The sequence below is a fragment of the Ovis aries genome, chromosome 13 (assembly GCF_016772045.2).
Source record: "Ovis aries strain OAR_USU_Benz2616 breed Rambouillet chromosome 13, ARS-UI_Ramb_v3.0, whole genome shotgun sequence".
Lineage (NCBI taxonomy): Eukaryota > Metazoa > Chordata > Mammalia > Artiodactyla > Bovidae > Ovis > Ovis aries.
Window position 1 is genome coordinate 40001623 of NC_056066.1, and position 20894 is coordinate 40022516.

General features: G+C 49.1%; 1 long non-coding RNA gene across 1 annotated transcript; it reads right to left on the reverse strand.

Annotated features, from left to right (window-relative positions):
• Nucleotides 1-5674: 5674 nt before the first annotated feature.
• On the reverse strand, nt 5675-20273 carry LOC121816161 (uncharacterized). The gene is made up of 2 exons (XR_006055594.1): nt 19867-20273; nt 5675-6617 (listed from the first exon to the last, which is right to left on the reverse strand). It is a non-coding gene; the product is annotated as an uncharacterized LOC121816161 (long non-coding RNA).
• Nucleotides 20274-20894: the final 621 nt, after the last annotated feature.

The window sequence follows — 20894 nt, forward strand, 5'->3', positions numbered from 1 at the left end:
GCAGCAAAGTCTTCCTTTAGTCAATTACATGATCTCTGTTCACTTCTTCCCAAGTAAGAGGACCCCAGCTATAGAGGGAGCAGTGAAATGTCAGCTTCAAAACTGCACCAGCCAACCTTCTTTGTAGGTGGACATAGCCTGGTGAAAGTTCTTACCAAAGAGCTACAAATGAAAGTCGGGGGTGGAACTGCCTCCTGTAAAAGCTCCTTGGAGGGACATACTGATCCGGCTCTTTGCCTGGCCCTCTTCCTTTCCTCCTCCTTCAGATGAGAGGGCTGCAACTGCGCAGTCACAATATGAGCATGAGGCATCCTTGAGAAGGAAACGACATTCTAAAATAGTGAAGTAGAAAGACAAAATGAACGTGGGACATTGATAGCACCACTGAGCCCATTCTCTTCCACCCTAGACTACCCACTTCTGCAGTTCCTGTTCCATGAGCAAAAGATGTCCCATTGCTTTTCTGCAGTTACTGAGATCTTGATGGAGCCAGGATTTGAACCAAAGCCAAACCTATGTTCTTGATCCTCAAACAATGTTGAATCACTCTTTATCCACTCATAAGGGATGCTCTTGCTGTAGTAGCCACCACCAGTGACCAGGAAAGACTGAAATAATCTTGCCCTTGCTCTTCCTCCTCGGAGTAATCAGAGTTGCCCATCCTGCTTCCAAGTCACAATTTCAGTCTCATAGCACCAACCGAAGATGTGGCGCATGTGAGGATAGAAGCCGAAATAGCCTAACACCGCATCACCTTCTTTATTGAGAATACCTACACAGGGGAGCGCAGATTTCTAGAAAAGAACGAAGCAAATGTTTAAAATGGAAAGCTCCAATTCTGGCTTCACTAGTGGATTTGCTGCGTGACCTTAGAAAAATCACATCATTTCTCTCTTCCCTTTTCTTACATGTTAATAAAATGGACTTTAGTGCCATAGGCTTGTATTAAGAGTTCAGTGAAGAAATACACATAAAAGCTTTTCAAAAAAATAATACTGCTCTGGACACAGAAATAAGTGTATAAATATTGGGTTCCCAGCACATGTGTACACCAAGCACAGAGAGCTTTGCGGTTATCATCATTGCATAGTAGTGACCCCAATTTTTTCCCTCTTTTTTAGCCATTATGTCAAGGGAGACCCCAAGAGACACAGAAATAATGCCAGAATTGGGTGACATTGTCACAGTGAGGGGTGGGTGTGCCTGCGTGTGTGTGTGTGTGTGTGTGTGTGTGTGTGTGTGTTGAAGATTTATCCTTTTCCTTGTTTCATACATTTCGTGCAAAGGATTGCTGAATATTCATTGATCTATCCCGGATCCACAAGTACGCTATTAGAAATGCATTGCTTATCTATATTTTTGAAATGCTGAAGTAATTCAGTGTTGATCCTTTGCAAGATAGGTTTGCTACCTTTAAACTGAAGTGACAATAACACCCCAGCCGTCTTCAGTTTCTCTCGAGCTGTGCTGACATCCTTGATGCTGCTAACAAACCAGAGACTGCTTGCGAGAATCCTGCATGTCACCATTAAATTGAAAAAGGCCCGAAATCGCGAACTCTCACTTCTGGTGGTGAAGAGAAACGAGAAAGGGCAAAGCGATGGTTATTCATGAATCACTCAGGCCTGCCATGATAAATACCACTGGCCTTGTTCTCCTCTTCTGCAGGCTCGTAATTTTCTCCCTGAAAGTGTTTCACCTGCACAGGAAGAATTGGGCTGGGGTGGTGGGGGCGGGGGGAGGCATGTCTAATAAACCCAATTTTTAAAGCCTCTTAAACCACAGAGGTCTGTGTGTAGGTTATGAGCCCTTCTTTTCACAAACAGCCACAACTACTCAGGGTCCAGATTATCTCAGCAGACTGGGGACGAGGACATCAGCACAGTATGTCATGTTTGGTCCAGGGCTCTGTGACGATCTAGTGATGTTAAAAGAAGGTGAAACAAATACTTGATGAAAGAACTTCTTTTAAATATTACACATGAGCAGGTCCAGATTTGAGCTTCTGTTGCAACATTAAGTACACAGAATCACTCTCCAAGCAGAGAGTCTGCCTTTCAGGTGGGGAATGTTCGTGTCATTTCCGCATAAAAGGCTAGAATAGTATATTATTTGGAAAGAAATACATCACAGCAGAAATAACCAGGAAAAGTGTGGTTTCTGAGTGTTTTATGGCAGACTTCTGAGTGTCCTTTCATTGTTTGAACAGGGAGGTGCCGTTTCACCAGCGCTGACAGGCGATACGATGTGACATGTTGGCAAACAATTTGACTGTTTTCCTCTCTCTCCTTATGAATGATATTTATAGACTAAGGCTTGCATTTGGTTCCGCTTTCCGACACAGTTATCTTCCTGGGCGTGGATTAAATGTAGATCTGGGTGTTGAAAGACATTTACATAAGTGCTATTTGTGAACCGGGGAGGCCAGCTCTTCTATTATCGCTAGAACATTTAAATCTTAATGACTGGCATTGTTGTCTAAAAGACGGTGTTTTTCCTGCTGAGAAACTGCATTAGATTCAAGAAACGGAGCTCATTTCCATTCGCTCAGCAGTCTCTCTAGAAATGACATGCAGTGCTTGAAACTGTTTATTTCCAAATTCAGGCCTCCCTCGCATCACTCATCAGCTTCAATTACCAGTTTTCCGGAGCCGAGCCGTCAGGCAGTCTGACACCAGGGTCCGGCCTAATTCCCACCTTCTCCAGAGTCAAGAGCATAATGTGCGGATGAAAAGGTGCAAAATAGCCTGGACGTCATTAGCATGCAGGGCCCGGCTGTTCATTTGCTGGCTGCGAATGGAAGTTCTGACACTCGGAGCCGCTGCAAAATGAGAAAAGTCCTCTTCAGGGGAGCCGAGGTCCTCGGCGGTGAGGAAAGGTCATCAAAAAGACAGCCACTGCCCCTGCTCCCTGCTCTCCAGGACTGCTTATTGATTCCAGGGACACCTCATTACACGCCGGATCAACATATTATTGCCATGTTCTGGGACTGAATTGTTTACAAGTGTCTTTATCAGCGGCAAAGGCCGGCCCGGCGATGCGTGACTACACTCATTTGGCTGTGACCCGCCAATTATGTGTTATCCGATACGCTGGGGGTATCTTGATCTTTGCCCGGGTCTTCTCCCGGCATCAACACAGTCCCATTTACTACTTCTTTCTAACCACTCTTTGGGAAAGTAGCCATTAGCCTGTCAGTGTATAACACTGAGTGTGTGAGTGTGTGTGTGTGTGTGTGCGCGCGCATGTATGTGTGTGTGTGTGTGTGTGTGTGTGTGTGTGTCCACACGCGTGCATGCGCGCTCTGCTATAGGAAACCTGAGCATCATTTCTCCAATGGTTGCTATGCATGAGGTTCATAATCAATTGGGAGAAATTCTCCCTCTCTCTCTCTTTCTATCACACACACACACACACACACACACACACACACACACACACACACCTTTTTCTTACGGAATGGAGGATAACCCACACGATTTGCAATCAGTATGCACGACAGAGAGCATGATGTGGTTTGTTACCAAGCTCCCTCTGCTTCCATCCAGGCCCTATGAGAGAGCTGTCATATTTTCCTTGGGCACAACCTCTGCACACTGCCATTGTCGTCTTTCATTACAGACATTTCTATGGCTCCATAAATGAAAGAGGGGAATAGCAACTCGATTAAAAACTCAGTAAGAAGACCATGCAACCTCCCTCCTCCCCCCAAACTAGAGATGGATTCCTCATTTGGAACAGGGGAATGCAGTGATGCAAACTTAATTTCCATTTTCCTCGATGGCTTATCCCTAGGAACATCGCTCTGTTGTTTAGTCACTCAGTCATGTCTGACTCTCTGCGACCCCATGGACTGTAGCCCCCCAGGCTCCTCCGTCCATGGGATTTCCCAGGCAAGAAAACTGGAGTGGATTGCCATTTCCTCCTCCAGAGGATTTTCCCGACCCAGGGATCGAACCCACATCTCCTATATTGGCAGGCAGAGTCTTTACCACTGAGCCACCTGCAAAACCCGAATATTGCTTGGGGAAGATTTAATGACTGCCACAAACATTTGGACCATCTCAACCAAATACTAATGTGAGCAGAGAGGGCATTTCGTTTCCATCTCCATCCATTCCATCAGGAATGGCTCCTTAATGAGATTTCCAGTCTGGGGAATATAGTGAAGCAAATGCCAAGAAATTTGCCTTCACATTTCCTGCAAGAAAATATGCTTGTCAAGGGGCACAGACGACAATGAGTGAAATGAAACTCAAGCATCCAAGTGCCTTCAGAAAGGTTACATCTCTAAATTCACTGCTTTCCAGCCTTTTCTCAGATGTGTGTGGTGTTTTTGCTGCTGTCGTTGTTTTGTTTCGTTTAATACTTATTTATTTGGCTGTGTTGGGTCTTGGATGAGGCATGCAGGATTTTTGTTGAGTAATACAGGATCTTTCGTTGCCGTGTCCAAGTTTAGTTGCTCTGCAGCATGTGGGATCTTAGTTGCCTCACCGGGAATGGAACCCATGTCCCCTGCATTGCAAGGTGGATTCTTCATCACTGGACCACCAGGGAAGTCTAGGGTATTCGTTTTTTTAATTTATTTTCTATAGACATTTTCCCCTCTCCCCTTTCAAATCTGTGGAGAGGAGTTTAGTAAAGTTATCAAGTTATCTTTATTCTTTCTGAAACCGTTGGGTCCAGGCTTCCTGACAAATGACTAACTGAAAAGGCTGAACAAAGCCCCTTGTTCAGAGTGCTTTATTTCAGTTAAAGAGTCAATGGAGAGATGTTTGCTCCACCAGTGTTTAAGGACACTGCAAACTCTAGTGTCATCAACCAACAAATAGCCTATGGAAGAGAAAATGATGGGAAAGATTACTCTGGATTTATTTTTGGAGACATGATTGTATGTGGAAGAATTTGGTCAAGGATAAAGACAGAACAAGCAGGACTTTTTACCAAGGTTCCCATCTGAAGGGGCTTCCCTGGTGGCTCAGACGGTAAAGCATCTGCCTGGAAGGCAGGAGACCTGGTTTCGATCCCTGGGTCAGGAAGTTCCCCTGGAGAAGGAAATGGCAACCCATTCCAGTATTGTTGCCTGAAAAATCCCATGGACAGAGGAGCCTTGTAGCCTACAGTCCATGGGGTCGCAGAGTCAGACACTGCTGAGCAACTTCATTTTCACTGTCACATTCCCATCTGAAGAGCAAATTTCAATGTGGTTGGGATTCAGAGAATGCCAGAAAGGATGGCTCTTAATAACCAGGGTTATCCACCAGAAAGGGGTTTCTTTGCTCACTTAGAAGAGATTGTAACAGTGAAGCAGTATGAGTGACCAGTCAATGGGCGATTGGGAGATGAATGTTCTAGACAGATGAAACAGCTCCATCCAGGGGCTTCTGCTAATTTTCATAACCAGCTCATTTCTTATTTCCACCATAAAAATAATTCCTTTCTGTTATGGCTTTAACCCTTCATCATCTCTATGAATCCCCCAAGTGGGCATCAAAATATTCCCTTCAGGATGACCAGAAATCCTAGATCCTCTGAATTTCTGCCCCACCTTTAGGAATCACACATGCCTACACATTAACCATTTTCTGATGGTTAACAGAAAATGCAGACACAGGCTGCAAGCACAGTGGCATGGTGAAATGATGAGATGGTAAATAACACACACAAGAAAAACTTGCTTTAAAAGTCATTTATTAAATATAGCTTTGAGCCAGGGAAAGTTCTAGAAACTTAACGTACACACAATAATCCTGTGACTTGGGTGTAGCTATTCCCATTTTCCAGATGAGGAATGCTTTTCCCACATTCAAGTTTCCAAATGTCCCAAGGTCACCAGGCTAGTGACAGAGGCAGAACTGAAACTCAGGTGTGACACAAGTCCACGCTGTACTGCTCTGCCTGTCCCAGAGCAAGTGTCCATGACAAAGTTGCCGGGCCCATGAAAGTACATTTTCTGCATGTCAGCCAACCTCAACACACAAAAAGCTCTGGTAGATATGATAATGTGCAGACACATCTGATAGCCTTAGCCATGAAGTAGGCTGCAGTAAGCCTTCTTTAATCGACAGAACAGAGAAAGTTTTGATCCAAAAAGGCCATTTAAAAGTGACTTGGGGTTGCATATAGGAGCAACTGTGAGAGTTTCATCAATTTGTAGCCCTGGTGCCCACCCATCCTGGTGGTCTGCTGATCTTCCATTAGTGGTTCTACTAAAGGCCCAACTAACACACAACAACATTTATCTCACTCACTGCAGACACCCTGAGTCAGTTTTCCAACAGGCTTCCCCTGCCTTTGGAAACCTAGTGACTAAGGGTCCAGTCACATCATAGAAGATTGGATCCCAGAAATGGAGGGGTTGTCCACACAGCCAGGTTCACAGGTTCTGGAATCTTCCTCCCACTCATATTCCCATTTTTCTCAGTTGTCCATGAGACCACTAACCACTTTTGAATGCCCAGAAAGATGCATTATTCAGAATATCTCCCGCACACCTGGCCTGGCTGATGTGAGCAAGGTGACTCGTCTGCAGGAAACTCCCTCCCTCGGTTCTCCTTCTTTCAGCATCAGTGGCCTCCAATCTTCCAACACGTTCATGCTGCTGCCCCAGCTTTCTTCTGCAACAGAAAAAGAAACGCTGATTTTATCAGATAATTTTCACTAAGACATCAGAGATTCAAATTTTCATCCCACTTCCCACCATTTCCCATCCATCTTCAATAGGTCATACTTGTATTTTTACAAGAGGACAATGCTTCCCTGGTGGCTCAGGGGTAAAGAATCCACCTGCAAAGCAGGAGATGCAGGTTCGATTCCTGGATCGAGAATATCCCCTGGAGAAAGAAATGGCAGCCCACTCCAATATCTTACCTGGGAAATCCGACGAACAGAGGAACCTGGTGGGTTACAATCCGTGAGGTAACAAAGAGCTGGACGCAACGTAGTGACTAAATGACAACAGCAATGCTTGGGGCTTCCCTGGTGGTCCAGTGGCTCAGACTCCACATTCCCAACGCAGGAGGCCTGGGTTCCATCCCTGATCAGGGAACTAGATTCCACGAGCCACGACTGGAAGATCCCTCATGCCTCAGTGAAGATTAAAGATCCTACATGCCCCACCTAAGACCCGGTACAGCCCAATAAAGATAATTTTTTAAAAAATGGAGGGGGGATACTTGACACAGGAAATATTGCCTCCCAGGGAGGGAAGTCTTCTAGGCACCTTCCACGTGATCCCGTCCAGTTACAGACCTGGTGATTTCTGCCTGCAGGGGTCTGTGTCACAAAAGCCTCATATAAGCTGAGAGGAATTCAGAATGATTAGGTTTTCAGAATAAGCAGCTGAAGACTCTAGATTAATCGACTAGAAATGAGCTCTACTGATCAAGATCTTAGCCCAAGGGTACACATCACTGCCTCCATCCAGCCCTTTCTTCTCCATCCTCCCTTTATCTTTGTACAAATGCACATTGAAAGCCCATGTGTGCTCCCAACAGTACAAAGTGTTCTCGGAACTCTAACCTGATTTCTCTCTCCTCAAAGAGCCCACGATAAGCAATGACAAAGTCTCACAAGACAGTGAACAATTAAGGACAAAATAACAAGTGTATCTAACAAGAGGTGCCCTTAGTTGTTCAGAGCGGGCTGGGAGACCAGGGTGGACTAGCGTGCTGGGAAAGGCTTCCTTCATGAGGCAGGGCAGGCGTCTGACTTGGGGATCTGAGTAAGTAAAAGAGGGGGGAGGGCAGGATAGACCATATCCAGTTGCGGCCAGGTCAGCTCCTCCCACTCCCTAGAGGAGAAGCCACCTTCTTGAATCTGGGCATACCATGTGAACTGCTTTAACCAAAAGAATGAGACGGGAGTGACATCTGTAAACTTGCAGTGCACAGGTCTTACAAGGAGCAGCTTGCATCTCCTCCCCTGGGAGCCCAGCTGCCTGCTGTGGGCAAGTCCGGGCAGAGCTACTGAATAATTTGAGACCATATGAAGAGAGTCCTGGAAGATGAGAGGACACCTGGGTCATTCCACATGAATAAGCCCAGCTGGCATTTCATGGGGACGTGCCCAGCAAGTCCTGCCTGAATTCCTGACTCACAAAGTTGTGAAAAAGAATAAACTGCTCTTGTGTTAAGCCCCAAAGTTTGAGGTGGTTGGTTAAGCAGCAATAAATAATGGACACAGGGACTTCTGTATCCATTCTGTATTCACTACTAGTGGTTCAGTGATTAAGACCCCTTGCTTTCAATGCAGGAGGCATGGGTTTGATCCCTGATCAGAGAGTGTTTGGGGGCGCCCTAAATTGAGTAAACCAAGCTGGCTAAAGCAGCCATTTCAGATTAGCAATTAGGAGAATGTAGATCCAGAAACTGGGCCTGGGTGACTTTAATGTGGGCGGGGGCTCTTCTAGGCCCTTCATCAACACCCTCTGTAACAGATGCTGTCCATGCCCCATCAGCAGACCCCTGTCCTTATGCTTCATTGTTTACCAGCTCAACATTCAGCCACTAGTACAGGCATTTCATTACTTGTGTGTCTTTTTGTTGTTTGGCCCCTGAACCCCACCTGCCTGTGCAACAGGCCAGAAATGCTGGGGGAAAGAGACCATGTGATATGAATGACTGATGGGAGTAGATACATAAACATCTCAGCTCAGGTGGACTCACTCTAAGGCAGGTATTCTACGCTGGGTCCCAGAGTTCCCTTGGTAGAATTAAATCTCAGTTGCCCACAGTGGTAGCTTGGTTCACAATACACTCTAAAGGTTGTCTTTCCTTCCCTGTCATTCAACCTGCTAGTATTTCCTGAGATCATCTCTCAATAAACTGCTTGCCTTTGGAGAAACCCAAATGAAGATACTCTCATTTTACAGTTAGGAAAAATAAAGCCAGGATGCAGATTCCTCTGAGTGAGTGCTATAACAAAGTGAACCAAAATATGCAGGTTTTCAAACCAAATAGAAATTTATTTCTTTCCAAGTAACAGTCCAGGGTGAGAGAGCTCACTCTGCTCTACAAAATCATCTTACAAACCCAGGCCATTGGGGGAGCTTGGTCACCCTCCATATGTAGCATCCATTAGCATCATTCCCAGCCAGCCGGACAGAACAGGAAGGTGCAAGTATGAGATGATGACTAAGCCCATCACTTCCGCTTGCCTTCCATTGGTGAGAACTTAGTCACATGGGCCGAGTGCAGCTGCAAGGGAGGCTGGGAAATGTAGTCCAGATGAGCAGCCATATGCCCAGCAAGAAGAGAATAAATTGGCGGTTTGTAGCACACAGGAATGTCTGACACAAGGGTATTGGGTGGTTGCCCAAGTGTCTGCAGCTAGTTAGTGGACAACTAAAACTACAAGCCTCTGCCCTCCATTTTTTTTTTTTCCTTCTGCCCACACACTGATTCCAGCCCTGACTGTGGCTGGTCTCAGAGTCTGACTTGCTGCAGGGTCCACCTCCCTGTGTCACAGAGCCAGTAAAGCAGAATAAGCTTTTGGAACCCCTCTCAAGAGACTTAGCAGCAGCAGCAAGTTCAGTCCACACTAGGCTGCTAGATTGAACTTTCAGGACAAGTCAAATGGCATAGGGACCGGTCTCTACTGCCTGTCACCCTCCCTTCTAAGCAGAGACAACCAGCCTCACTGTTAGTCCATGTTGGCCATTAGTACAAGTTTTTTAAAATTAATTTTTATTGGAGTATAGTTGATTTATAATGTTGTGTTAGTTTCAGGTGTGCAGCAAAGTGAATCAGTTATGCATATGCAAATATTCACCCTTCTTTAGATTCTTTTCCCATAGAGGCCATTACAGAGCACTGAGTCGAGTTCCCTGTGCTATACAGTAGATTGCTCTTCATTATCTATTTTATATACAGTAGTGTGTATATGTCAATCCCAATCTCCCAGTTTACCCGTCCCAAATTTCTAAAAGTAATAACAATGGTCCCCCCTCTTCCTCAAGGAAATTGACTACCTGCCATTCAGCATAACAGTGTCTTAAAAACCATATAAGTCTGCAATGGCAGTGATGTGAAGAGCACCCCTGGAGTTAGGTGAGGTTTTCCAAACTGTCAGTTGTATCACAAGTCCAGGCTAGGAAGAGAAAAGAAAGAACCGTGGGGCTGGCTGACATCTGTGATGATCAGGGACATTTTACAGTCATCACTGAAGAACTCAGACTTGTTCTTGGTTTGCCATTATCCACACACAAGCTAAGTGGTGAAGCTCTTTCCTCTTGAGCATAGTATCAGCTCACTGCAGCCCACCCAGCATCAACACCTAGCACTGGTCACTGAAATATTCAAACTGAAGAAAAGTGAGAGTAGATGGGACTAAGTGAATGCGGTTTACAATTTTTACATACTAACCTGTAGTTTTTGAAATTCAGTTTTTCACTAGACTTGGATCATATATGTAAAAATTGTCTCTTTTTAAGGGCAGTGGAAGCGAATTACTTGAAAGAATTTGTTTGATGGCTCCACACTGTTCTTATCCCTCAAATTTAAAAAGTAATCTTGATAGAGATAGCACTGAGTTTTTAAATCATTAATCTGCCCCTTAGCCATTCTTTAACTTCTCTTAAGAATATATATATATATATACATATATATATATATATATATATATACATATATATTACAGTTAGGTTGGAAATAACCAGGGTGCGTGTTGTTTAAGTTATTGACCATCACCTGTTACTGTATACCCAATATTTTCAGTGCAAGAATACATGGGTACAGTTACCTCTGAATTGAACTCTACAAAATCAGGTGGTACTCTGGATTTTTTTTTCCCCTAACAATTTCCCATGATGCTCAGCAAAAGCCCCTCCAAATGCAAACCCCAGTCTCATTTGTGTTGAAAGTATATGTCTAATCACCAAGAAGCCAAGCATTTATCAGGATAATCCTTCCAAACTCATCAACTTTAATGGTATACAGACGGCTTTTCTGGAGAGGGCTCATTAGTTAAAAAAAAAAAAAAAATTCTTAAAATGTCAGTGTTCTGTGGCTTTACTTAGAGAGTTTAAAACATAATCAGAGTTCCCTGCCTTCCTCTTTAATAGCCAGTTTCTGCCTATATACTGCTTTGAAAAATAGTCAAACAAATGTAAAGAAGATAAATATCAGGCATAAACGAACTACTGCCAAAGGGGATAGGTTGGATGCATAAAAATGAGTAACATCAGAGCTACAGATTAAGAAACAGAATATGTTGGTGTTTAAAATTAGAATGGTTCCCCAAAGAATTGATAATGTTCCATTTAAGAAAAGAAATGTTTCAAATCACTCCGCTGACTAGAGAAGTCTGAATCAAAGTCAGAAATTAATAAAAAAGATGCAGACAGAGACCCCCCCAGTCATAAATAACAGAGCCGATTTGTATGCTTATAAAAAGCCTGCAAGGCCTGGCGGTGTCTATAGCTCTAAGGGGAAAAAAATTAATGAAATGCAAGAAGAAAATGGTAAAAGTAGAAATGAAGGTACTTTGTAGTAATGCTATTGTATTCTTGTGACACAATGGCTTGTTTTGTTGGAAAGTAATTCCTCCATTGAGCCCAGGCAAGCACTGTATTCATTGTAAAGTTGTATATTTAGACCTATAATCTGGAGGGTTTGCCTGTATTTAAAGCTCAGAGCTACCCTAGGCTCATTAGAGTACAAGGACAAAGCTCTATCATATTACTGCTTTGACACCACTCAGAACTTCAGGGTAGTTTTCAGTGGCTTCAAGTACTTATAGAAGTACTTGAAGGAAATAGAAAGTAGAATACTGAATGGGTGCGGTGTATACATCAAACGTGTAAGAATGTATAGACAGAGATAAGGATCCAGGCCGAACACCCTGTTACAGTGAACTCAGCGCAGAACAATTCCAGGATATAGACAGACATGGAGTAAATAGAGCTGCAATGCACAGCTTGCAAAAATTAGAGTTGTCTGGGTCCCATTCAAGATCAAAGGGTTCCTTTCCAGACCCTATATCAGGAACAGGGCTCTGTGATGGGTGGCAGAAAGATAAAGGGACATAGTCACAGCCATGAAATCTTTAGTGTAGAGACAGGGGAAGCAGAGGCAATGTGTCAGTTCAGGTCTGTTTCAACAAGATGGCATCATTCTGCAAGTGTTCTTTTTGTTGTCATTTGTTTTTTAATTATGGGCCAACTCAGTGTTTTGGCTGACATAGTTGTGCTTTGTGGAAAACTGGTTGGAGGGTGGGGTGGGATTGGATGTGGATGAAGGTAGGAAGAAGACAGTGTGGTCAGGAGGAGAAATGGGAAGAAGTCAGGTAAGGACTTTGTCCAGTCAAAACAACTCACTCCTGCTGTGATAACTCAATTTGTGGCTTATGTATTTTATCTTTGGAATAAATAATATGCATAGATAAGGAGACCACTGAAAGGTACAAGAAGCATTATGATGAAAACTTGTCCCCTTCCCCACCCACCTTCCTTGTTCCCCATCACGACTCTCCCCTGCCTTGTAAATATTTCCATGTACAAATCCAATTGCTCAGTTTCAATCCACGATATTAAAGGAAAACAGTCTCCACCACCAGCCTCCTCACCCCCTAGTCCAACACTCACATCCTCCCTTCACTCTATCCGCCTTCCCAGGACGTCTATCCATCTGAGGGTCTTTAATACATGACCTACCGGCACCCTGACAACCCAGGCGTTTTTATTTTTTATTTTTTTTAAGGGGCAGGGTTGTTACTTAATGATAATAACTTATTTTACACATTGTCCTCTGCTGATGTTTGAAAGATAAGAAGACATTTGTCTGGGCGGATGCCTGAAGCCCTCGGAGAACGCAGGGAAATCCTGCCAAAACGTTTCCAAACAATAGTCATCGGACTGCCAGATAATTCAGAAACTATTTGTATGAGCTGTTTATCAAATTATTAACCGCACAGATGTTGTTTGGCTGAAGACCAGCTGAATCCCCTCTCTGGCAGCCGCGGAGACAAAGGTCTCCAGGAATAATTGGAGATGTGCATGGAATATTAAATTAATTTACTGCTCTTAATTCTTATGCAAATTCTGACCTCCGATAGCGCCTATCAATTACCCTGCGCGCAGTGAAAGCGAAGGCGACAGTTTCTTTTCTTCTCTTTGCTTTTTTTTTTTTTTAAGAACTCGAAAAAAGGAAATATTTGCAATAAGCAGGCGGTAGGAGCACCGCGTAACTGGAATTATTTAATTGAATCTCCAAGTTTTCAGGGTTGTCCGTAGAGGATAAAATCCCAGGACTCGGAGGAGTGGGACGGGAGGGATGCGAAGGGCTCAAGAATTTGTGGGTTTGGCTGCACACCTGCGAATGGCGGGAAACACGCCATGGGTAGAGACGGGTACTGGCAGATGAAACACGCGCCTGTAGGCCGACGCAGACCTTAGCGATTCTGCGGGTTCAGCTCTGGTGAGCGATTCGGCGTGAGCCCCACGCACTTGGCAAACCCGGGTCAGACATGGAAGCGCCTTTATGGCGGCGGACCGATGGCTGCAAGGTCTCCATCTGAGCTCTGGCTTCCTTTTACTTATCTTGTAAAGGTTTTAACCCGTGTCTAACCCCCAACCAAAAAATAGACAAGCAAAACCAACCAATCAACCAAAAGCAAACAAACAAAATCAGATTTTATTCTTTGCTTGAAAAACCCAAACCACCACGTTAAGCGCGCCCGTCCAACTCCTACTGAAATCCCGGGTGGGCCGAAACGCATTTAATTGTCTCCTGCGCGGAGAAGTGAGCTCACTTTTCTCTCTGAACTAAGCAAACGCCCAGGCTTTGTTTGCGCTTGTGGCTTCAGCTCTGTGCGGCTTCTCCGCCCCAGTGGTGGGTTGTAAACCTGGGGTCTCTGAGTCTTTCATCATCTTTCTAATAAGGAAAAACAAATCGGGCGCATAATGTCATCGGCCCCGGCTCGACCTCGCCGGGACCTCGGCGGCCCGACGATGTCGCCAGCGGCCCCCCGGCGCAGTCAGGACGCGCCGCCTTTCAGCTCCTCGCGGCCCCCACAAAAGCCAGACAACAATATCAATTAATCATGCAGCCGGCAAACAAGGAGATTTATCCCGCGACAAACAGCCCCACCGAGAGCCGCTGAATGGGCGTGATTAGCATGTGAAAAGACGAGCAAAACTCCGCGGTTCAACAGCTAAAGAGCAATTTGATGGGGCTGGGATGGGGAAATTACTTGATTAGCGTCCGTCGGAGGAGAGCACGGTGACAGCCCCTCGGCCCGGAATCCGAAGGGGAACAAAACGCCCTGGTAAACTCGGCGACGTGGAGGGACAGCGCGCGAGGGAGGGGAGCGCGCGGCCCCGCACTGCGGCCGTGAACAGGGCCGGGGCGGGTAGGGCTAGCGAGGGGATGACCCGCGAGCCGCGGCCAGCGCCCGAGGCCGGAGCCGAAGCGAGCCACGCGACAACGGGGGTCTGATCGCCCTCACCCTGGGCCCCCAAGCCGGCACAGGGCGGACTCCAGTCATCCCCACCCGGGGCTGGATGTCAACCGCGCTGCCTTGCTCGAGTCGGAAAGAGGTGCGGGCGGAGGGAAAGGCCCACCCACGCGGTCCCGGGAGTTCCCTGCGCGGGCCTCAGGGACACAGCTCGCCGGGCAGCAGCCTCCGTCAGCTCTAGGGCTCCGGCCCCGGGTCCGAGTGGCGCAGACCGTCCTGCGACCGTTCCCCGAGAGGTTCTGCGGTTCCATTCCCGCGGACAGCGAAGATGGGAGCCAGTCAAGACCTGTTTCCCGGCTGTTATGAATTTCATCACCTTGTTCCTGTCTACTCGAAAAGCTGGCTCGTTTGAGCGATTTTTTTTTTTTTTTTTTTTTTTTTTTGCCGAGAGAAAGGTTCCTTGGCTGCATTCCTTCGGGGAGGAGGTGGGGAGCTGGGGCAGAGTGTCGCCCGCAGTGAGGACGCGAGGGCCTCGGGGGAGGGACCTGAATGGAGCAGTTCCGGGGGCTGTCTTCCTGGGCTCGGGTGGGCAGCCCCGGGCCTGCCTTGGATCCGCACATGCAGGACCAGAGCTGGCGGCGTGGGAAGCAGCTTCTGCGCGGCCTCCTCCCAGGCCCGGAGTGCTGGTCGGGAGGCCCACGGCCCAGTCGCGGCCCGGGATCTGGGTTGGGTACACTCAGGCCTTTGGGGAGGCGCTTTTATTTTCTGGGGAGATGGGTGACTGGGTGGCACGCTCAGGAGCAGGGAGACTCGGGGTTCGCAGGACTAGGATCAGTGCTCGGTGCCGGCACACTCGGGCGCCCACACTTTCCCCTCAACCCCCCAGTCGGTTCCGGAGCTAAAGTCTGCACCAATCGCAGCGTTTCCACTTACTTTCCACTCTCTGGGCGCCCATAGCCTTCCCTCTAGACGCACGCCCACAACCCACTGCTCCTGGCTCCTCCCTGCGCCAGGGAAGGGAAAGAGTCCGACACCCCACCCCGGTCACCAGTCCCCCAAATCCCAGACTAACTCCCTCTCCGTCTCAGGACCCCCTCAAAGGGTCCTTCCAGCTCACGGCCCAGATCTCAGGGTACAGATGTCTCTGGGCACTCCTATGATGCGGCCTCCAATTTACCTGGGGGCGGGAAAATCTAATTCGGCCTTCGGTGAAGTATATTAACACAAAGGTATTAAAGACTTCAGTAGACAGATTTGCCAAGGCCCCGGCCATATTAAATTCACCCTGTCCCTTGGCACAAATGAACCGAGCACCGAGGAGTCAAATCTTGTATATAAAGGGGTGGGGGCAGATCGCCCCCAACAAGCTGAACAATTGCCACCCAGTTGAACAGAGTGTCAATTAAACCGCAGCTCGTGGCCAACTTCAGAAAGCTCAATTCTTAATGAAACGTCTCCGGCGGCGGTGCGTGGGCAGCCTACTGGATCTCGCCCCCTTCTCCCATTTCCCTTCGTCCTCCCTCTCTCCCTCTCCACGCCGCGCTGAAGCCAAGTGAGGCCCCTTCTTTCTGACCCCAGTCGGACCCCAAAAATCAAGGCTCCTAACTGAGGACAGAGGGAGGCGCCGCGGCCCGCAGGCCTGGAGGGCGCCCTAGGGGCCAGGGCACGGAGGCAGTAACACTCCAGCCAGGACCTCTAGACCCGCGAACCTAAGGGCACACACCAGCCGCGGAGCCCCAGACCCCCGGCGTTCCCAAAGCACGTCGGGCCGGGCAGGCAAAGATCTGGGCGGTGCGCCGCTGCCGACCTTTCTCCGCTCCACACTACTGTGCCGCGTGGCCCGAAGCGCTTTCTGCGCGCCGCTAGGGCTGCGCATTTTAATTCCAAAGCCAAGAGGTTGAACCATCTCTTAAGTTGGCGGGCGGAGGGGGCGGCGGCCGGAGACCGTTGGCTATTGAATGTCTTTGCCTGCGAGGTGGCAGAGCTGTTGCCACCAATAGCGACGGCTCTGGGCTGGCTCTTTAGTTCTTTTTACGGGTTCTGCCCGGCGGCCAACATACTGCCTCGAAAAGCAAAAGAGGCCGCCGCAATTTATTCCAATGGGCGGCTTTTAAGAAGCTGGCAATTTGAACCGGCTGGGTGTTATTTAGTGCAATATGAAATCAAACGATCCTATTTCTCAAATAACAGTGTCTGTGTGGAGAAGCGAATCCTCTGAAAGGGTAATTGTCTGCTGATAGTGTGTCCCATTATACCCGATCTTGGCCTAAATGGTGTTCGGCAGCGGGGCTGAGCGCCAGGGGTGAAATGAACGCGCAAACTCGCCCTGGAGAGGCCGCGGAGAGACCGCTGGACTCCCGTCCTGGCACGCTGGACCAACAACGGCTACCCGGAGCGCCACCAACTTAGACGTCATTTTGCAGGTGGCCGACATCACTAATGGCACCCCACTCCAGTACTCTTGCCTGGAAGGCTGCAGTCCATGGGGTCGCTAAGAGTCGGAGACGACTGAGCGGCGTCACTTTCACTTTTCACTTTCATGCATTGGAGAAGGAAATGGCAACCCACTCCAGTGTTATTGCCTGGAGAATCTCAGGGAAGGGGGAGCCTGGTGGGCTGCCGTCTATGGGGTCGCACAGAGTCGGACACGACTGAAGCGACTCAGCAGCAGCAGCAGACATCACTAGACAGGAGTGGTCCTGTGGATGAAAGAATAAAAGTAACTTCGTCCTCTCAAACCTTGGGGAGTCGTTTGAAATTGGAGATTGCCCTCACCCTCACAGTGTCCTGATGGCCTTTAGTCAGACAACAGATTGGACCATAATCTGCGAAGGAGAACCTGCCTTGGCTCTCCTCACCACCACCACCACTCCCACCCTCACCCCAGGTTAATATTAATATTGGGGATGCAGAGTCCTTCTTTCCAAGGACACACTTGTGTCTAGGATCTTCTGAGTCCAGTTTCTAGAAATCAAATTTAATACCTGGGGAAGATGCGGGTGTCCAGGAAGTGCCCGTTATTCACTCTGCATGTGGCCTCTTTTGGAGGAAAAAGTTAGCCCGAGCTTTTAAACCCTTCTCTATGGGCCCAGCCACTGTGTTTGGTGGCAGACAGATGCAGGGGTTCAGCATGTGTCTGAGAGAAGCACGGACGAGGTGCAGATTTAAGGAGTGATTTTATGAACAGAGACAAAGGGGCAGCCCACAACTTCCACATCTGACGCTGGAGCAGGTGGGTGCCCCGGGTGGAGCGCCAGTGCGCACACTGGTGGTACCTGAGGTCACCTCTCTGCGGAATGACTCCCGTTTTCAGAGGTAGGCACCTTTTTTAACTCATTAAGCCAGCCCTACGAAGGCAGCAGCCTCCTCTGTAGAGCCTGGGGGTCTGAAGAGAGAGGGTGCAAGCCTGGACCAGTCCCACCGCAGAGAAAGGCACCTCCATCCAGTGCCATGCCTGAAACCAAGGAGAAGATAAAGCTTCTGGTCTATTCCTCCACCCCACCCCACCCTTTGAACTTTTTTTCTTAAGGATTTTTTTTTTTTTTTTTGGTGTATCCCAGATAACCAGGAATTGTAGGTACCCTGCGCTAATAGAGGCATTTCAGGCTGTGCCTACCAGAACCAATTTGTGGACTGTTTCTGCTCTGTGCTGTGCTGTGCTTAGTCCTACAGTCCTGCCAGACTCCTTGCAACCCCAATGACTGTAGCCTGCCAGGCTCCTCTGTCCATGGGATTCTCCAGGCAAGAATACTGGAGTGGGTTGCCATGCCCTCCTCCAGGGGATCTTCCCAACCCAGAGATGGAACCCAGGTCTCCCGCATTGCAGGCGGATTCTTTACTGTCTGAGCCATCAGGCAAACCCAAGAACGCTGGAGTGGGTAGCCTACCCCTTCTCCAGAGGAACTTCCTGATCCAGGAATGGAGCCGGTGTCTTTTTACTAGCTGAGCTACCCCGGAAGTTTTGTTCTTCTGTTTTCGTGTTTTAATATTATCTTAGGTGTTTTGAGACAAAATACGTATTTTCTTTCACCCACCCCGTCCTGGGATCTCTGTTTGCAAGTTAATTTGGTTGTTCATCATTCCCTCCCTTTCTTGGCGCTGCCTCCGAGTATCCGAGAAGCTGAGGCCGGATGGGAATTCCGCAAGTCGGAGCAGCCACGCCGAGGAAGCTCCCATCCCTTTCTGGGAGGCGATCCTGCCACCGCACCTGGAGCCCAGGACACCGGACCCCAGGCGGTCGCTACTAGCGCAATCTCGGGGCTCTCCGGCAGAAGGAAAGTGGGAGCCTGGGTTCAGCCGCGGCGTCCCCTCCAGGATTCGTCGTCAGGCTGAAAATCCAGCCAGCACCAGTCCTCCGGCCAGGCCCCGGGCACGACCTGGACGCCCTTCGGAGCCGGATCGTGGCGCTTCCTCCTCGCTCTCCTGCTCAGCGTCTGTACCGCCCGGGGTGGAGATTCCGAGGGGCTCCTGGGGACACACATCCCGCCTCTCGAGGGCCTCTCCCAGCTAAGCGTGAAGCCCCCACGACGCGATCGTGAAATGAGAGGCCACGCTTCCAATGCCTGCCAGTGGCCTCTTGGGTCCCCCTCCGAGGCCGCGGTCCCCGCGCAGCCCCCGGGCGCTCTGCCCGCCTGCGGCACTAGCAGCGCCTACCTGGCTCGGGGCAGGACCCCGCCTGGGCGCCGGCGACAGCGCGAGGACAGCGGGCCCCTTCCCCGCACAGGTCAACGCGGGCCGGTCGCCTCCAAACCTGCGCTCCCACTTCCCCCGCAGGAAGGGATGTCCACGCCCGAGCCTGCCACGGGCCTTTAAGATGAGAGGAGTGACAGCAAGGAGTCCCCCCCCCCCACTGTCCCCAGTAACCTCGAAGGGGCTTAGATCGCATTTCCTCGCCTCCTCTCTAGCACATGAAGCCAGGAACCCCGAGATGTGCCCTGCGTTTTTTGGTCACTCTGGAGGGGATCTCCTGCAGCTGAGGGCTCCTGCGCAGGGTGAAAGCCCATCTGTCCTCCTGGACGCGCCTGGACCCAGGGACGCGCACGCCGCCCCGTCCGCGCGGGACGGCGCTGGGGGCCTCCGCTGGGGGAAGAGGAGGTTTGGATGGCTCAACCCGTCGTCCACCACTGACCCGCCGGCAGGGAAACCCTCCCCAAACCCAGGAGCCGGTGGCGGGGCGGCAGGAAGAGACCCCGTGGGGTCAGTCCCCATCCCCCACCCCCTTTCCCCAGGGGTCGCGGAGTCCCAGGGCCTCCCCAGGCCCCTGGGGCCGAGGAGGCGGGGAGGTAAGAAACATCTCCGCTTGCCTGGGGCCATTTCCCGGCCCCTCAGCGCCTTTGCCGGGGGAAGAGCCAGCGGCTCACCCAGCTCTCCAGCTCAGACCCGGGCAGCCCGGGGCGCACGCTCCCCTCCCCTCTACGAGCCACCCTCCCCCGAACCCCGCCCCGCCGCGCTCCCCTCCGGAGACCCACTGACCTTGGGAAGGCGCGGACCAGCCTCTCGCCGAGCCTCGCCGGGCGCAGCGCCGAGGATGAGCGCGGCTTTGCGCGCAGCGGAGACCCGCTCGCTCGGCGGCTTCGGCCCAGACTCCCCTCCCCCACGCCTTATAATTTAATCACACGCGATATTAAGTGATCAAGCCGCTCATTAATCATCCTGCAAGTTATTGGGACCCAACACGCCGCCGCGTGTTTTGCCAGCCTAGAGATCCTTTCGCGGGGTCGGGGTGTGTCTGCGTTTGGGGGACGGGGGAGGGTGTCGAACCACTCGAGAAACACTGCGAGCCCCACGCGGTCTGGTGGGGTCTCTTGCCTGGAAAAAGGTTTGGAAAAGCACCGGCTGGTCTTCCGAGTTTGGTCGAGAGTTTGTTTAGAGCCCAAACGCACCCCTCCCGGGCCCCTTTCCTGACTATTTGGAATTTGATCACGACGATTTAGACAGCCGATGGCGTTATCAATCAACAGCATCTTAATTTGCAGTTTTTCCGGAGGGTGAATTTGACCTGAATCTGTGCATCTTCATTATCTACTGTGGATGGTCTGAAATTAATGCGTTTGAAATACAGATGAAATCATGTCCCTGAAGTCATTTCAAAGAACAACTTTCTCCCCAACTCAAAGGGGCTCTCTCTTGCCTTTTGCATGATTATAGTTGAGAAGAAAAGAAAATAAAGAATTTTTTCCATTAAATCCTTAATTTGAGGTTTTCTTTTTAAAAATAATCCATGTGTTTCACGCTAAAGTTCTTAGAAACTGGTTTTATTTTCTAGTTTTCCTCTTCTTCCCTTATTTCTATTAGATGGATTTTTTTTTCAAAAGAATAAACCAATTAAATGAGTTCATATGATTTGATTCCATACAATGAAAGAAAAAAAAGGCTCATAAGAAGTTGGCCTAGTGGCACAAAGGAGGGTAATTAGTTCTCAGCATTCAGGATCGAAAACACCCCCAGAACAAGAAACAAAAGAGCGCGCCCCTGCCTCTAGAGGGGGTGGTGTAGGTAGG